This window comes from Ranitomeya imitator, chromosome 3, assembly GCF_032444005.1.
Source record: "Ranitomeya imitator isolate aRanImi1 chromosome 3, aRanImi1.pri, whole genome shotgun sequence".
Taxonomy (NCBI): Eukaryota; Metazoa; Chordata; class Amphibia; order Anura; family Dendrobatidae; genus Ranitomeya; species Ranitomeya imitator.
In genome coordinates, this window is record NC_091284.1 from 201,702,028 (window position 1) to 201,719,591 (window position 17,564).

Sequence of the window (17,564 nt, forward strand, 5' to 3'; positions counted from 1 at the left end):
TTTAACCTTGCTTTGATGTCTAAAAAAGGCTTTTGTCAATCTCTATTCGATTGCTGGCAAACAGTTTGATGATTTTATTGTGAAATAGTTTTCAAAAGGGTTTTCTGTCTCTCCATGCGATCGTGCCTGAATAATAACAAGTGCTCACTGTTCCTCATGTGATGTTTTCATCTGCAGCTCGCCTACTCTGTGCATTAATATGCATTTGATAATGAGACTCTGTGGTGTGTCCATAGAAACCTTTGCTAAAACACTCATACTAATTAGATTTGTTTTGATTTGGTTGTTTTCCTGGCACCTTTCCTTTTCAACCATATTCAACCAATTCAAAGCTATTGGGAAGTCGCAATAGAGATCAACATATTTGACCACGAGAAAGTAATTGTTGTTATAGTTCAATATTGACCGTCGCTATAAAATGTATTTTTTACTCAGACATACCAACCAAAACTCATTAACATAAAAAATCCTCGTATGCTTATTTTACTTTTTCTACTGTTAATCAATATTGTTTTTCAAGGGCACATAGTTAAATGTTTTTACTTATGACAAGCAAAATAAATTGATTTGGTTAAGGTAAAAAATAATAAACATTATACTCACCTCACCCCTCAACTGTCCTTGCCCTAAAGCTCTCCACCCAGTCCTCCAATTTCTGGTTTCCTCTTTCTGGCTTCAGTCCTCTCTTTTGTCTTCACAATTTAGTGCCTCTAGGTAATAGGCCTTGAGTGACATTATGATTCCTTGTGCCCATGAGGCATAGTAAGTGCTGTTTTGGTATATGGAATATGTTTTGGTCCGTTTACGCTGAACGATTATCTTGACTGAGCTTTCCCACTCATTTTACAATAATTGTTCATAATAAATAGGCAGTCGATCATCCGACAAAGGAGCAAAACGCTGCTCATCTGGTCAATTGACCTTTTAGTTTGCATAAATAATTATCATTCTCGACATTGCAACTTCTTGTCTAAGGGTACCGTCACACAGTGAAATTTTGATCGCTACGACGGCACGATTCGTGACGTTCGAGCGATATATCTGTGACGTTCGAGCGATATCGCAATGTCTGACACGCTCCTGCGATCAGGGACCCCGCTGAGAATCGTACGTCGTAGCAGATCGTTTGAAACTTTCTTTCGTCGTCTAGTGTCCCGCTGTGGCGGCATGATCGCATGGTGTAACATATATCGTATACGATGTGCGCATAGTAACCAACGGCTTCTACATCGCACATACGTCATGAAATTATCGCTCCAGCGTCGTACATTGCAAAGTGTGACAGCAGTCTACGACGCTGGAGCGATATTGTTACGACGCTGGAGCGTCACGGATCGTACCGTTGTAGCGATCAAAATTTCACTGTGTGACGGTACCCTAAGCAGGACCTGCTGTTGTGAATTCTGTTGTCGGGCTCCCTCCTGTGGTCATGAATGGTACTTCGGCTGGTTCTGTCCATGGACTTCCTCTGGTGGGTGTTTCTGAGTTTCCTTCCTCAGGTGACGAGGTTAATTCGTTAGCTGGCTGCTCTATTTAACTCCACTTAGATCTTTGCTCCATGCCACCTGTCAATGTTCCAGTATTGGTCTAGTTCACTCCTGGATCGTTCTTGTGACCTGTCTTCCCAGCAGAAGCTAAGTTCCAGCTTGTATTTCTTTGGTTTGCTATTTTTCTGTCCAGCTCGCTATTTTTATTGTTGTCTTGCTTGCTGGAAGCTCTGGGACGCAGAGGGAGCGCCTCCGCACCGTGAGTCGGTGCGGAGGGTCTTTTTTGCGCCCTCTGCGTGGTCTTTTTGTAGGTTTTTGTGCTGACCGCAAAGTAACCTTTCCTATCATCGGTCTGTTCAGTAAGTCGGGCCTCACTTTGCTTAATCTATTTCATCTCTGTGTTTGTATTTTCATCTTTACTCACAGTCATTATATGTGGGGGGCTGCCTTTTCCTTTGGGGAATTTCTCTGAGGCAAGGTAGGCTTTATTTTTCTATCTTCAGGGCTAGCTAGTTCCTTAGGCTGTGCCGAGTTGCATAGGGAGTGTTAGGCGCAATCCACGGCTATTTCTAGTGTGTTTGATAGGATTAGGGATTGTGGTCAGCAGAGTTCCCACGTCCCAGAGCTCGTCCTTAATTATCAAAAACTATCAGGACATTCCGTGTCCTCTTAACCACCAGGTCCATTATTGTCCTGACCACCAGGTCATAACAGTACAGGTGGCCCAAAGTACTAAGGCATCTCAATAGAGGGATAAGAGAAATTCTGAGACCATTTTTTTTTCTTTGCAGTGTGTTTTGTCTCTCTCTTCCCCTTTACCTCTGGGTGGTTCAGGACACTGGTGTAAACATGGACATTCAAGGTCTGTCCTCTTGGATGGATAATCTCACTACAAGGGTACAAAACATTCAAGATTTTGTGGTTCAGAATCCGATGTCAGAGCCTAGGATTCCAATTCCTGATTTGTTTTTTGGTGATAGATCTAAGTTCTTGAATTTCAAAAATAATTGTAAATTGTTTCTTGCCTTGAAACCTCGCTCCTCAGGTGACACTGTTCAACAAGTAAAGATCATTATTTCTTTGTTACGTGGTGACCCTCAAGACTGGGCATTTTCCCTTGCGCCAGGAGATCCGGCATTGCGTGATGTTGATGCGTTTTTCCTGGCGCTTGGATTGCTTTATGACGAACCTAATTCAGTGGATCAGGCAGAGAAAATCTTGCTGGCTCTGTGTCAGGGTCAGGATGAAGCGGAGATACATTGTCAGAAGTTTAGAAAGTGGTCTGTGCTCACTCAGTGGAATGAATGTGCCCTGGCAGCAATCTTCAGAAAGGGTCTCTCTGAAGCCCTTAAGGATGTCATGGTGGGGTTTCCCATGCCTGCTGGTCTGAATGAGTCTATGTCCTTGGCCATTCAGATCGATCGACGCTTGCATGAGCGTAAAGCTGTGCACCATTTGGCGGTACTATCTGAGCATGGGCCTGAGCCTATGCAATGTGATAGAACCTTGACCAGAGCTGAACGGCAAGAACACAGATGTCGGAATGGGCTATGTTTTTGCTGTGGTGATTCCACTCATGCTATCTCCGATTCTCCTAAGCGCACTAAGCGGTTCGCTAGGTCTGCCACCATTGGTACGGTACAGTCTAAATTTCTATTGTCTGTTACTCTGATTTGCTCTTTGTCATCCTATTCTGTTATGGTATTTGTGGATTCAGGCGCTGCCCTGAATTTGATGGACTTGGAGTATGCTAGGCGCTGTGGTTTTTTCTTGGAGCCCTTGCAGTATCCTATTCCATTGAGAGGAATTGATGCTACGCCTTTGGCCAAGAATAAGCCTCAGTACTGGACCCAATTGACCATGTGCATGGCTCCTGCACATCAGGAGGATATCCGCTTTCTGGTGTTGTATAATCTGCATGATGTGGTCGTTTTGGGGTTGCCATGGCTACAGGTTCATAATCCAGTATTGGACTGGAATTCTATGTCTGTGTCCAGCTGGGGTTGTCAGGGGGTACATGGTGATGTTCCATTTTTGTCTATTTCGTCTTCCACTCCTTCTGAAGTTCCAGAGTTTTTGTCGGATTATCGGGATGTATTTGATGAGCCCAAAGCCAGTGCCCTACCTCCTCATAGGGATTGCGATTGGGCAATTAATTTGATTCCTGGTAGTAAGTTTCCTAAGGGCCGATTGTTCAATTTATCTGTGCCAGAGCACGCCGCTATGCGGAGTTATATAAAGGAATCCTTGGAGAAAGGCCATATTCGCCCCTCGTCATCACCGTTAGGAGCAGGGTTCTTTTTTGTGGCCAAGAAGGATGGTTCTTTGAGACCTTGTATTGATTACCGCCTTCTTAATAAAATTACAGTCAAATTTCAGTATCCTTTGCCGTTGCTGTCTGATTTGTTTGCTCGTATTAAAGGGGCTAGTTGGTTCACCAAGATAGATCTTCGAGAGGCGTATAATTTTGTGCGTATTAAACAAGGCGATGAATGGAAAACAGCATTTAATATGACCGAGGGCCATTTTGAGTACCTGGTTATGCCATTCGGGCTTTCCAATGCTCCATCAGTATTTCAGACCTTTATGCATGATATCTTCCGAGAGTACCTGGATAAATTCCTGATTGTGTATTTGGATGATATTTTGGTCTTTTCGGATGATTGGGAGTCTCATGTGAAGCAGGTCAGAATTGTGTTCCAGGTCCTTCGTGCGAATTCCTTGTTTGTGAAGGGGTCAAAGTGTCTCTTTGGAGTTGAGAAGGTTTCATTTTTGGGGTTCATTTTTTCCCCTTCTACTATCGAGATGGACCCTGTTAAAGTCCAGGCCATTTACGATTGGACTCAGCCGACATCTGTGAAGAGCCTGCAAAAGTTCCTGGGCTTTGCTAATTTTTATCGGCGCTTCATCGCTAATTTTTCTACTGTTGCTAAACCGTTGACTGATTTGACCAAGAAGGGTGCTGATGTGGTCAATTGGTCTTCTGCAGCTGTAGAGGCTTTTCAGGAGTTGAAGCGTCGTTTTTCTTCTGCCCCTGTGTTGTGCCAGCCTGATGTTTCGCTTCCGTTTCAGGTTGAGGTTGATGCTTCTGAGATTGGAGCATGGGCTGTTTTGTCGCAAAAAAGTTCTGATGGCTCGGTGATGAAGCCATGTGCTTTCTTTTCTAGAAAGTTTTCGCCTCCTGAGCGTAACTATGATGTTGGTAATCGTGAGTTGTTGGCCATGAAGTGGGCATTCGAGGAGTGGCGTCATTGGCTGGAAGGAGCCAAGCATCGCGTGGTGGTCTTGACAGATCACAAGAATTTGACTTATCTTGAGTCTGCCAAACGGTTGAATCCGAGACAGGCTCGATGGTCGTTATTTTTCTCCCGTTTTGATTTTGTGGTTTCGTACCTTCCGGGCTCTAAGAATGTGAAGGCTGATGCCCTGTCAAGGAGTTTTGTGCCTGACTCTCCGGGTGTTCCTGAGCCGGCGGGTATTCTCAAAGAGGGGGTAATTTTGTCTGCCATCTCCCCTGATTTGCGGCGGGTGCTGCAAAAATTTCAGGCTGATAGACCTGACCGTTGCCCAGCGGAGAAACTGTTTGTCCCTGATAGATGGACTAGTAGAGTTATCTCTGAGATTCATTGTTCAGTGTTGGCTGGGCATCCTGGAATCTTTGGTACCAGAGATTTGGTGGCTAGATCCTTCTGGTGGCCGTCTTTGTCACGGGATGTGCGTTCTTTTGTGCAGTACTGTGGGACTTGTGCTCGGGCTAAGCCCTGCTGTTCTCGTGCCAGTGGGTTGCTTTTGCCCTTGCCGGTCCCGAAGAGGCCCTGGACGCATATTTCTATGGATTTTATTTCGGATATCCCTGTCTCTCAAAAGATGTCGGTCATTTGGGTGGTTTGTGATCGCTTTTCTAAGATGGTCCATTTGGTACCTTTGTCTAAATTGCCTTCCTCCTCTGATTTGGTGCCATTATTTTTCCAGCATGTGGTTCGTTTACATGGTATCCCGGAGAACATCGTTTCTGACAGAGGTTCCCAGTTTGTTTCGAGGTTTTGGCGATCCTTTTGTGCTAGGATGGGCATTGATTTGTCTTTCTCCTCGGCTTTCCATCCTCAGACAAATGGCCAAACCGAACGAACTAATCAAACTTTGGAAACATATCTGAGATGCTTTGTTTCTGCTGATCAGGATGATTGGGTGTCCTTTTTGCCAATAGCTGAGTTCGCCCTTAATAATTGGGCCAGCTCGGCTACATTGGTTTCGCCGTTTTTCTGCAATTCTGGTTTCCATCCTCGTTTCTCTTCAGGGCAGGTTGAGTCTTCGGACTGTCCTGGTGTAGATACTGTGGTGGATAGGTTGCAGCAGATTTGGACTCATGTGGTGGACAATTTGACATTGTCCCAGGAGAAGGCTCAACGTTTCGCTAACCGCCGGCGCTGTGTGGGTCCCCGACTTCGTGTTGGGGATTTGGTTTGGTTGTCGTCTCGTTATGTTCCTATGAAGGTTTCCTCTCCTAAGTTTAAGCCTCGTTTCATTGGTCCGTATAAGATTTCTGAGGTTATCAATCCTGTGTCATTTCGTTTGGCCCTTCCTGCTTTGTTTGCCATCCATAATGTGCTCCATAGGTCGTTATTGCGGAGATACGTGGCGCCTGTGGTTCCATCCAATGATCCTCCTGCCCTGGTGTTGGTTGAGGGGGAGTTGGAGTATGTGGTGGAGAAGATTTTAGATTCTCGTGTTTCGAGACGGAAACTCCAGTACCTGGTCAGGTGGAAGGGTTATGGTCAGGAGGATAATTCCTGGGTTTTTGCCTCTGATGTTCATGCTGCCGATCTGGTTCGTGCCTTTCATTTGGCTCATCCTGGTCGGCCTGGGGGCTCTGGTGAGGGTTCGGTGACCCCTCCTCAAGGGGGGGTACTGTTGTGAATTCTGTTGTCGGGCTCCCTCCTGTGGTCATGAATGGTACTTCGGCTGGTTCTGTCCATGGACTTCCTCTGGTGGGTGTTTCTGAGTTTCCTTCCTCAGGTGACGAGGTTAATTCGTTAGCTGGCTGCTCTATTTAACTCCACGTAGATCTTTGCTCCATGCCACCTGTCAATGTTCCAGTATTGGTCTAGTTCACTCCTGGATCGTTCTTGTGACCTGTCTTCCCAGCAGAAGCTAAGTTCCAGCTTGTATTTCTTTGGTTTGCTATTTTTCTGTCCAGCTCGCTATTTTTATTGTTGTCTTGCTTGCTGGAAGCTCTGGGACGCATAGGGAGCGCCTCCGCACCGTGAGTCGGTGCGGAGGGTCTTTTTTGCGCCCTCTGCGTGGTCTTTTTGTAGGTTTTTGTGCTGACCGCAAAGTAACCTTTCCTATCTTCGGTCTGTTGAGTAAGTCCGGCCTCACTTTGCTAAATCTATTTCATCTCTGTGTTTGTATTTTCATCTTTACTCACAGTCATTATATGTGGGGGGCTGCCTTTTCCTTTGGGGAATTTCTCTGAGGCAAGGTAGGCTTTATTTTTCTATCTTCAGGGCTAACTAGTTCCTTAGGCTGTGCCGAGTTGCATAGGGAGCGTTAGGCACAATCCACGGCTAGTTCTAGTGTGTTTGATAGGATTAGGGATTGCGGTCAGCAGAGTTCCCACGTCCCAGAGCTCGTCCTTAATTATCAGAAACTATCAGGTCATTCTGTGTGCTCTTAACCACCAGGTCCATTATTGTCCTGGCCACCAGGTCATAACAACCTGCTCTGCCAATTAGCATCATATGCACAATGAATGATCTTAAAAGAAGAGGTAAGACAAATACAAAAGATTGCTTGCTCAAAGTTTTAACAATATAAATCTTTAGTATGTAACAAACACAAATTAAATTATTTAAGAGTGCGCTCATTGCACCAGAACATTTATCGTAGGCAAATAGTTGACACTGTGATATGACCCATATGACAGCTATGAAAACAAGGGATGAGTTGACCCGTAGAAGTATGTTTCTGGCCCCGAATCCAAATTTAATTCCAAAATTGCGACGGACTTCCAGAAGAAGAATATTAAATGTTTATTAGAATATACCGTACATTTCATAAAATAGTATGAAATGTATCTAGACTTGTGAATTTGTCACAAATAAGGTCTTTCAAGTTTTGGTTAAATATAATGAACATTCAATTTGTCTCTGTGGAGCATTATGAAAAAACAATACAAGCTATAAGTCTGCTTCACATGGTATTTTTGAATTTTTTTTTAAAGTATTTTAAGAAAAGGGTATACCGTATTTTTCAGACTACAAGACGCACTTTTTCCCCCCAAAAAAAGGGGGGAAAATGGGGGGTGCGTCTAATAGTCGCAATGCAGGCTTACCGTGGCGGCAGAGGTGCGGTGGCAGAGGTGCAGCGGCAGAGGTGCAGCAGCAGAGGTGCGGCGGCAGAGGTGTGGCGGCAGAGGAGGCGCAGTAAGCGGGGTCCCTTTCTCCGGTGAGGTGATGCAGCGGCCCGGTATGCAGCAGAGCCGGGTGAATCCTGTTGTTATCGGTGGTGGCGGCCATTTTCCTGAGGCCGCGCGTGCGCAGATGGAGTGCTCTGCTTCCCGGGGCTTCATGAAAATGGCCGCCGCGATCTCCATCTGCGCACGCGCAGCCTCCCGCGACCATTTTCCTGAAGCCCCGGGAAGCAGAGCGCTTCATCTGCACACGCGCGGCCTCAGGAAGATGGCCGCGCCCACCGATAACAACAGGATTCACCCGTCTCTCCTGCTTACCGGGCTGCTGCATCACCATACCGGGGAAAGGGACCCCGCTTACTGCGCCTCCTCTGCCGCTGCACCTCTGCCACCGCACCTCTGCCACCGCACCTCTGCCGCCACGGTAAGCCTGCATTGCCTGCACGGTAAGCCTGGGACCCCTCTCATGCCATACCTCTCACTGCACCTCCTGATCCCAGCACCTCCTGATCCCAGCACCTCCTGATCCCAGCACCTCCTCATCCCAGCACCTCCTCATCCCAGCACCTCCTCATCCCAGCACCTTCTCATCCCAGCACCTCCTCATTCCAGCATCACCCCACCTCTGCCGACACCTTGCCTCCTGTGACCCTGCTCTGCCACCGCCAGCCCTCAGGTAAGATACTGTAAATTCGGACAATAAGACGGACCCCCATCTTATAAAAAATCTTTTTTTCTGCAATTTTCACCCCAAATTTGGGGTGCGTCTTATGGTCCGGTGCGTCTTATAGTCCGAAAAATACGGTAGTTTGAATTTTTTTAAGCAATATTTTTAAGCCAAAAGCAGGGGTGGCTCCAATTCGAGAAGCAGCATGAATCTTTCAACTATACTTTTTCTCTCTATATGTTACATTCCAAATTTATGTTTACAAATCTTGATAAAAGACTAACACAAAAAACATTGATGTGTGAATAAGGCATTACTTTAAATTTTTACGCTCAGGCAGCTTAGAATAAAAATAAAGTTCTCACCCAGCGGGGCTGTAAATAAGTTCACCAGTTCAGATATGAACTCCAGTAAACTTTCTTGCTGCAGAAGCACAGCGCTAGACACTGACAGGAGCGATTACGCTTACAAATCATCATGGGACAGCATGAATTAGCTGCACTTAAGATAGGTCAGGAATATGGTTGTTTAATATTTTTCTTTTTAATAGGGGACATGGGCATTGGGGATTAGGTGTGAGTTGAGTATTTTTGGTGTTTATTATTTTCTGTTTTTTATAGGGGACAAGTGTTTCAATGGAATGGACCTAAGGTGACTATAACTGTTTTAAATTTTTACATACATTTGTAAAACAGGGTGTGGATTTTTATTACAAATAACAGATATTATTCTGGTTGTTTTTTATTAACAAAATTATATGGGTTTAGGAATGGAAAAGCATCTTATAGACACTTCTCTATTACTAACCTGTGGGTTTGATGTCACATGACAATAAAAAGGTGACATCAACCTCACAGGGCAAGTGGGAAGGGTCGGGCAAGGCGGTGGTGGCTGCAGGCTGCTATTTTTAAGCTGGGGGGTAATATCCATGGCCCCTTAGCCTGAGAATACTAGCCACCAGCGGTCTGCTTTAGCTTGGCTGGTTATCATAAATGGGGGGATCCTATGCCATTTTTAAAAATTATTTATTTAAATAATTTTTAAAAATGGTGTTGGGAATCCTCCATTCTTGATAACCAGCCATGATAAAGCTGACAACTGAGAGTCACAGCCCACAGCTGTTAGTTTTGCCATGTTGGTTATCAAAAATAAAACAGACCCCAAGGCATTTTTTTTATAATGCAATTATTTATAGATAGATCAGGTGCTGGATGCTGAATACTCCCATCAGCGGTGCCTGCTTTAGCTTTTACGTAGGCTGACGGAAGTTGTACTCACATGGGCCTCACCTCTGTGACCCAAGGCAAACTTTTTATCCCTAATCACAGCTGCTAATCTTACCACCGATCAGAGGCAGTGTTTTCTGCGCTGTCATGAGATGACAGCATGGCAAACAGCAAATGTTCGAGACCCACATTCATTATTTTTTTTAAACCTTTGGCTGAACTCAAACATCCATAGTTTTGCCCATCAGTTGTAGAAAGTCATTCCCTTTTCAACCATGTAACATTAAAAGAGACATACAGTAGCTAAAAATAATCCCCTTATATTATTACTAGATGAAAGATACATCAAGTAAAAATATACAAAGTGCACTTATGCAAAATTATCCATTATTATAAAAACAAATAGCGCTATCAGACATTAGAATTATAAAAAGATATACATGTCAATTTTGTCATTGAAGTTGATGGATTCTATCGCTTGTGTGCTCGTAATCCACCTGGCTACTCTCCCAAGAAGGAGTCTATGAAGATCGCCTCCCTGTGGGGGCACAACAACTTTTCCCAGCCAGCGAATGATAACACCTGCGGATCCCCTGCATGCCAGTGTTAGTAGAATTGAAATGTTTCCTAAATCTAACATATAAAGGGCATATCATTATTTCAATGTAGAAGAATTTGCATGGACAAAAGATTACACGGACAACATAATTAGTCTTGCATAAAATGAAATCAAAGACCTGATCAGAAACTGCACCAATCTGGAAACAACATCCCGTGATATGGTCGGTAAAAAAGGGACAGTGGCCACACCTGTGGTTTCCCTTAGGAGCTCCAGTTCGCAGCCAATCATTATGTTCTGTCCTCATGCGGTTATGCACCAAGATATCTCTCAAACTGGTACTTTGTTTGCAAGAAATTATTGGACCTCTGGATATCACATTAGCCAGTTCATCATTCTGTTCCAAATGTGCCAATTCTTCCTAATGCTAGAACGGATAAAATTATCCATAGGACCATATTGAAAACAAAAAAAAAACTAATCTTTTATCCTTATTATCACTTTTGTTTTTTCTAATGTGCTGATTGCTGAGAATTCCTGTTGTTTTCTGTCCAAAGCTGCATCCAACAAAGAAATGGGATACCCTCTCTCTCTGAATCTCTTACAAAGGTCAGAAGACTGTTCCACAAAACCTTTGGGGGTGCTATTAGTTCTTTTTAATCTAAATAATTGGCTGTATGGTAATGATTGCATAACCGCATGAGGACAGAGTGTAATGACTGACTGAAAGTAGATCTTCTGTAATGGTGGAGAAGTTGGCTTTGGAGGAGGAGGGCTGAGTAGTTATGAGAAGGGACTGTGGGAGTTGTAGGCCAAAGCTTTCTCTCATGTTATCAATCTTCTGCTTGAGACAAAGATTGAGGCAAAGTGTTCAGCTGTGATGAGTGAGGGGAGAGGAGGTGATGGGGGATGGAGGAGAGAATTGAAAGTGTTGAATAGCAGATTAGGGTTATGAGACAGAGAGGATATGAGAGATTAGAAGTAGTTTTGTTTTCCTGCATTGAGTGTAGACTTGAAAGTAGTGAGGGACTGCTTGAATGTGATGAACTGCTCGTTAGAGTGGGATCTTTTCCATCACCTCTCAGGAACCCTAGAAGACCGCCTCAGCTCTTTGGTCAGGCTGGTGTGCCAGGGTTCCTTGTTTATTTTGCCAGCTGTGATATTTGTGAGAGGGGCAACTAATTTGAGAGCTGCAGCTATCATAGTGTAATATAAAGTGGTAGCAGCATCTGCATTGCATAAGGAACTTATGTCTGTGAGAGGGAGAAGGGATTCAGAGAGTAAGTGTGGACCAAGGTGTTTAAGATTTCTGCAAGGATGTGCAAGTTTGTGTAGTTGGGATTATACTCCTGGAGAGGAATGGGAAGAGAATGTAAGTAGGTTGAGGTCAAAAAGCGGGAGAGGTGAGCTAGAGAGGTTAGATAAGAAGCAGAGGCAAGTGAAGATAAGTTCAAGTGTGTGGTCATCTTAGGCTAGGTTCACACTAGCGTTGCGCCGCCCTGCGTCGGCGACGCAACGCGCGACGCACGTAAAAACGCGCGCAAACGCGCGCAAAAAACGCGCGCGTTTTGCGACGCGTGCGTCGTTTTTGACGAAAATCGGACGCACAGAAAATGCTACAATGTAGCGTTTTCTTGCGTCCGACGCTAGCGTCGGAAACGACGCACATGGCGAAAAACGCCACCAAAACAACGCACGCGTCCCCTATGTTAAACATAGGGGCGCGTCGCCGCTGCGTCGACGCTGCGTCGCCGGCGCAACAGCGACGCACATTGGCGGAATGCCAATGTGAACGTAGCCTTAGTGAGTTGCTGCAGAAGACCATTGAGTGAGGCCGAAGGAGGAAGTGAGAGATAAAAGCTTAGAGACAGCTGAGAGGGAAGTGTCAATGCGAATGTTGAAGTCGCCCATGATGATAGTGGGAATGTCAGTGAGGAAGAAATTAAGTAGCTAGGTGGTGAAGTGGTCCAATAAGGTGGTGGTTGCCATTTGGGAGAGCAGTAAATGCCAGTTGGAGGTTGAAGGGGGAGTAGATGCGCACAGAGTGCAACTCAAAAGTGATGAGGGTAATGGAGGATGGCAGTGGAATTAGGGTAAGGAAGCAGTTGTCTGACAGGAGAAAACCAACTCCCCCACCATGGTTGCTGATGGAGCAAGGGGGGTGAGAAAGATGGAATCCACCATAAGAAAGTGTAGCTTGAGAGGCTGTGTCAGTGGGGGTGAGCCAGGTTTCAATGATGCCAAGGAAGGTAAGTTTGTTAGTAATGCCAAGATGATGTATGTAGGAAAGTTTGTTGCAGACAGAGCGAGTATTCCATAAAGCCCCTGTTAGTGGGACTGGGGAAGTGGTGGCTGAGCAGACGGTTATAAGGTTAGAATAAGGTTATAAGGTTACAAGGTAGATAACACGGTACCAAGATATATATCTTTCCTGTATCAAAATCAAGGTTAGAAGGGTAACGGAAAGTTGTGATAGATGTTGGATGAGAGGTAGAAGTGATTATGGGGATGTGATGAGGAAATTCAGGATTTGGAGAGATATCGCCAGCAGTGAGGAGGACCAGAGAAATTGTTAGCATGTGGGAGCAGGAGAGGGCATGAGGTGACTTTCTGTGTTGGGAGATTGTTTGTTGAGGAACAGATCTGAGGAGGAGGTGAGATGGATGGGGAGGATGGAGGGAGATTCAACCAGTTCCTTATTAGGTGTAGGAATTAGGGGGATTAGTGGAAAGTGAAGGATTATAGGGGTGAGAGTGAAAACAAACAGAAACATTGTTTGCAGTGACTATGTATCCAGTTACCCTCAATTCCCTTCTGGTTCAATTCTGGTATAATTCATAGCTGCAAACCTCTATAATGAAGAATATAATGTAATATAGTAACATAGTAACATAGTTAGTAAGGCTGAAAAAAGACATTTGTCCATCCAGTTCAGCCTATAATAATAATAATAATTTTTATTTATATAGCGCCAACATATTCCGCAGCGCTTTACAAATTATAGAGGGGACTTGTACAGACAATAGACATTACAGCATAACAGAAATACAGTTCAAAACAGATACCAGGAGGAATGAGGGCCCTGCTCGCAAGCTTACAAACTATGAGGAAAAGGGGAGACACGAGAGGTGGATGGTAACAATTGCTTTAGTTATTCGGACCGGCCATAGTGTAAGGCTCGGGTGTTCATGTAAAGCTGCATGAACCAGTTAACTGCCTAAGTATGTAGCAGTACAGACACAGTGAGCTATTAACTGCATAAAGTGAATGAGAACATGATGCGAGGAACCTGATAGTTTTTTTTTTTTTTTTTTATAAATAGGCCACACAAGGATAGTTAGGTTAATGCATTGAGGCGGTAGGCCAGTCTGAACAAATGAGTTTTTAGGGTACGCTTAAAACTGTGGGGATTGGGGATTAATCGTATTAACCTAGGTAGTGCATTCCAAAGAATTGGCGCAGCACGTGTAAAGTCTTGGAGACGGGAGTGGGAGGTTCTGATTATTGAGGATGCTAACCTGAGGTCATTAGCGGAGCGGAGGGCGCGGGTAGGGTGGTAGACTGATACCAGGGAGGAGATGTAGGGTGGTGCTGAGCCATGGAGTGCTTTGTGGATGAGGGTAGTAGTTTTGTACTGGATTCTGGAGTGGATGGGTAGCCAGTGTAATGACTGGCACAAGGTAGAGTGAGGAATATGATCCTGGCAGCAGCATTCAGGACAGATTGGTAAGAGGGAGGCCGATTAGTAGAGAGTTACAATAGTCCAGACGAGAATGAATAAGTGAAACAGTAAGAGTTTTTGCAGAGTCGAAAGTAAGAAAAGGGCGAATTCTAGAAATGTTTTTGAAATGCAGGTAAGAAGAGCGAGCCAGTGATCGGATGTGGGGGGTGAATGAAAGGTCAGAATCAAGGATGACCCCAAGGCAGCGGGCATGTTGCTTTGGAGTAATGGTGGAACCGCACACGGAGATGGCAATGTCAGGCAAAGGTAGGTTAGTAGAGGGAGAGAACACGAGGAGTTCAGTTTTTGACAGGTTAAGTTTCAGATAGAGGGAGGACATGATGTTAGAGACAGCGGTAAGACAATCACTGGTGTTTTCTAAAAAGGTCGGTGTAATATCAGGAGAAGAAGTGTATAATTGGGTGTCGTCAGCATAGAGATGGTACTGGAAACCAAATCTACTGATTGTTTGTCCAATAGGGGCAGTATACAACGAGAAGAGGAGGGGGCCTAGGACTGATCCTTGAGGAACCCCAACAGTAAGGGGAAGGTGAGAGGAGGAGGAACCAGCAAAACATACAGTGAAGGATCGGTCAGAGAGATAGGAGGAGAACCAGGAGAGAACGGTGTCCTTGAGGCCGATGGAGCGGAGCATAGTGAGGAGGAGCTGATGATCCACAGTATCGAAAGCTGCGGAGAGATCCAAGAGAATTAGCATGGAGTAGTGACCATTAGATTTAGCTGTTAGTAGGTCATTAGAGACTTTAGTGAGGGCAGTTTCAGTAGAGTGTAAAGAGCGGAAGCCAGATTGAAGAGGGTCGAGAAGAGAGTTATCTGAGAGATAGCGGGTAAGACGGGAGTGGACCAGGCGTTCGAGGAGTTTAGAGATGAAGGGAAGATTAGAGACAGGTCTATAATTAGCGGCACAGTTTTGATCGAGGGATGGTTTTTTAAGTAATGGATGTATGATGGCATGCTTAAATGAGGAGGGAAAAATACCGGAAGTGAGGGAAAGGTTGAATATTTTTGTTAGGTGAGAGGTGACAGCCGGGGAAAGGGACTGGAGGAGATGTGACGGAATGGGGTCACTGGTGCAAGTGGTCGGGCGAGAAGATGCAAGGAGCCTGCTTACTTCTTCTTCTGTAACTGCTTCAAAGTCAGAGAGTGAACTAGATGCAGTGGGGGAGGGAGGACAGTGCATGGTATGAAAAGATTGGGAGATGATTTCCTGTTGAATGTGGTCAATTTTTTCTTTGAAGTAATTGGCCAGATCGTCAGCACGGAGATCCGTGGTTGGGGCCTGCTCTCTTGGGTTGAGTAGGGACTGGAACGTGTCAAAGAGACGTTTAGGGTTATTGGACAGTGAGGTGATGAGGGTGTTGAAGTAGGTTTGTTTGGAGAGGTGAAGGGCAGAATTGTATGTCTTTAGCATGAACTTATAATGGATGAAATCTTCGGGTAGATTAGATTTTCTCCACAGACGTTCTGCGCACCTGGAGCACCGCTGCAGGAAACGTGTTTGCAGCGTGTGCCACGGTTGTTGCCGTCTGTGCCGAGTTGTTTTATGTATAGGAGGAGCAGCTTCATCCAGAGCACTTTGCAGGGTTTCATTGTAATGCTTCAGAGCAGAGTCAGGACATGAGATGGAGGAGATTGGGGCCAATGAGGACTGCAAGTTCTTCATAAGTTTCTGGGTGTTAATGGCCTGTATGTTTCTATAAGTGTGGAAAGTGGGGGTGACCTGAGCGGAATGGCAGTTCTTGATAGAGAATGAAAGAATGTTGTGGTCAGAGAGCGGGAGAGGGGAGTTTGTGAAATCATCCACTGAGCAAAGCCGGGAGAAGACCAAGTCAAGGGAGTTTCCATCTTCATGTGTTGGAGAGTTAGTATGCTGCGAGAGGCCGAAAGAGGAGGATAGCGATAAAAGGTGAGAAGCAGATGGGGAGAGGGGAGAGGCAATGGGGATGTTGAAATCACCCATGATAAGGGTGGGGGTGTCACAGGAGAGAAAGTGTATATTCCATCATAATAAATCCCCAGATCTACGTCCTTCTACAGAACCTAATAATTGTATGATACAATATTGTTCTGCTCAAGGAAGACATCCAGGCCTCTCTTGAACCCCTCGACTGAGTTCGCCATCACCACCTCCTCAGGCAAGCAATTCCAGATTCTCACTGCCCTAACAGTAAAGAATCCTCTTCTATGTTGGTGGAAAAACCTTCTCTCCTCCAGACGCAAAGAATGCCCCCTTGTGCCCGTCACCTTCCTTGGTATAAACAGATCCTCAGCGAGATATTTGTATTGTCCCCTTATATACTTATACATGGTTATTAGATCGCCCCTCAATCGTCTTTTTTCTAGACTAAATAATCCTAATTTCGCTAATCTATCTGGGTATTGTAGTTCTCCCATCCCCTTTATTAATTTTGTTGCCCTCCTTTGTACTCTCTCTAGTTCCATTATATCCTTCCTGAGCACCGGTGCCCAAAACTGGACACAGTACTCCATGTGCGGTCTAACTAGGGATTTGTACAGAGGCAGTATAATGCTCTCATCATGTGTATCCAGACCTCTTTTAATGCACCCCATGATCCTGTTTGCCTTGGCAGCTGCTGCCTGGCACTGGCTGCTCCAGGTAAGTTTATCATTAACTAGGATCCCCAAGTCCTTCTCCCTGTCAGATTTACCCAGTGGTTTCCCGTTCAGTGTGTAATGGTGATATTGATTCCTTCTTCCCATGTGTATAACCTTACATTTATCATTGTTAAACCTCATCTGCCACCTTTCAGCCCAAGTTTCCAACTTATCCAGATCCATCTGTAGCAGAATACTATCTTCTCTTGTATTAACTGCTTTACGTAGTTTTGTATCATCTGCAAATATCGATACTTTACTGTGTAAACCTTCTACCAGATCATTAATGAATATGTTGAAGAGAACAGGTCCCAATACTGACCCCTGCGGTACCCCACTGGTCACAGCGACCCAGTTAGAGACTATACCATTTGTAACCACCCTCTGCTTTCTATCACTAAGCCAGTTACTAACCCATTTACACACATTTTCCCCCAGACCAAGCATTCTCATTTTGTGTACCAACCTCTTGTGCGGCACGGTATCAAACGCTTTGGAAAAATCGAGATATACCACGTCCAATGACTCACCGTGGTCCAGCCTATAGCTTACCTCTTCATAAAAACTGATTGGTTTGACAGGAGCGATTTCTCATAAACCCATGCTGATATGGAGTTAAACAGTTATTCTCATTGAGATAATCCAGAATAACATCCCTCAGAAACCCTTCAAATATTTTACCAACAATAGAGGTTAGACTTACTGGCCTATAATTTCCAGGTTCACTTTTAGAGCCCTTTTTGAATATTGGCACCACATTTGCTATGCGCCAGTCCTGCGGAACAGACCCTGTCGCTATAGAGTCCCTAAAAATAAGAAATAATGGTTTATCTATTACATTACTTAGTTCTCTTA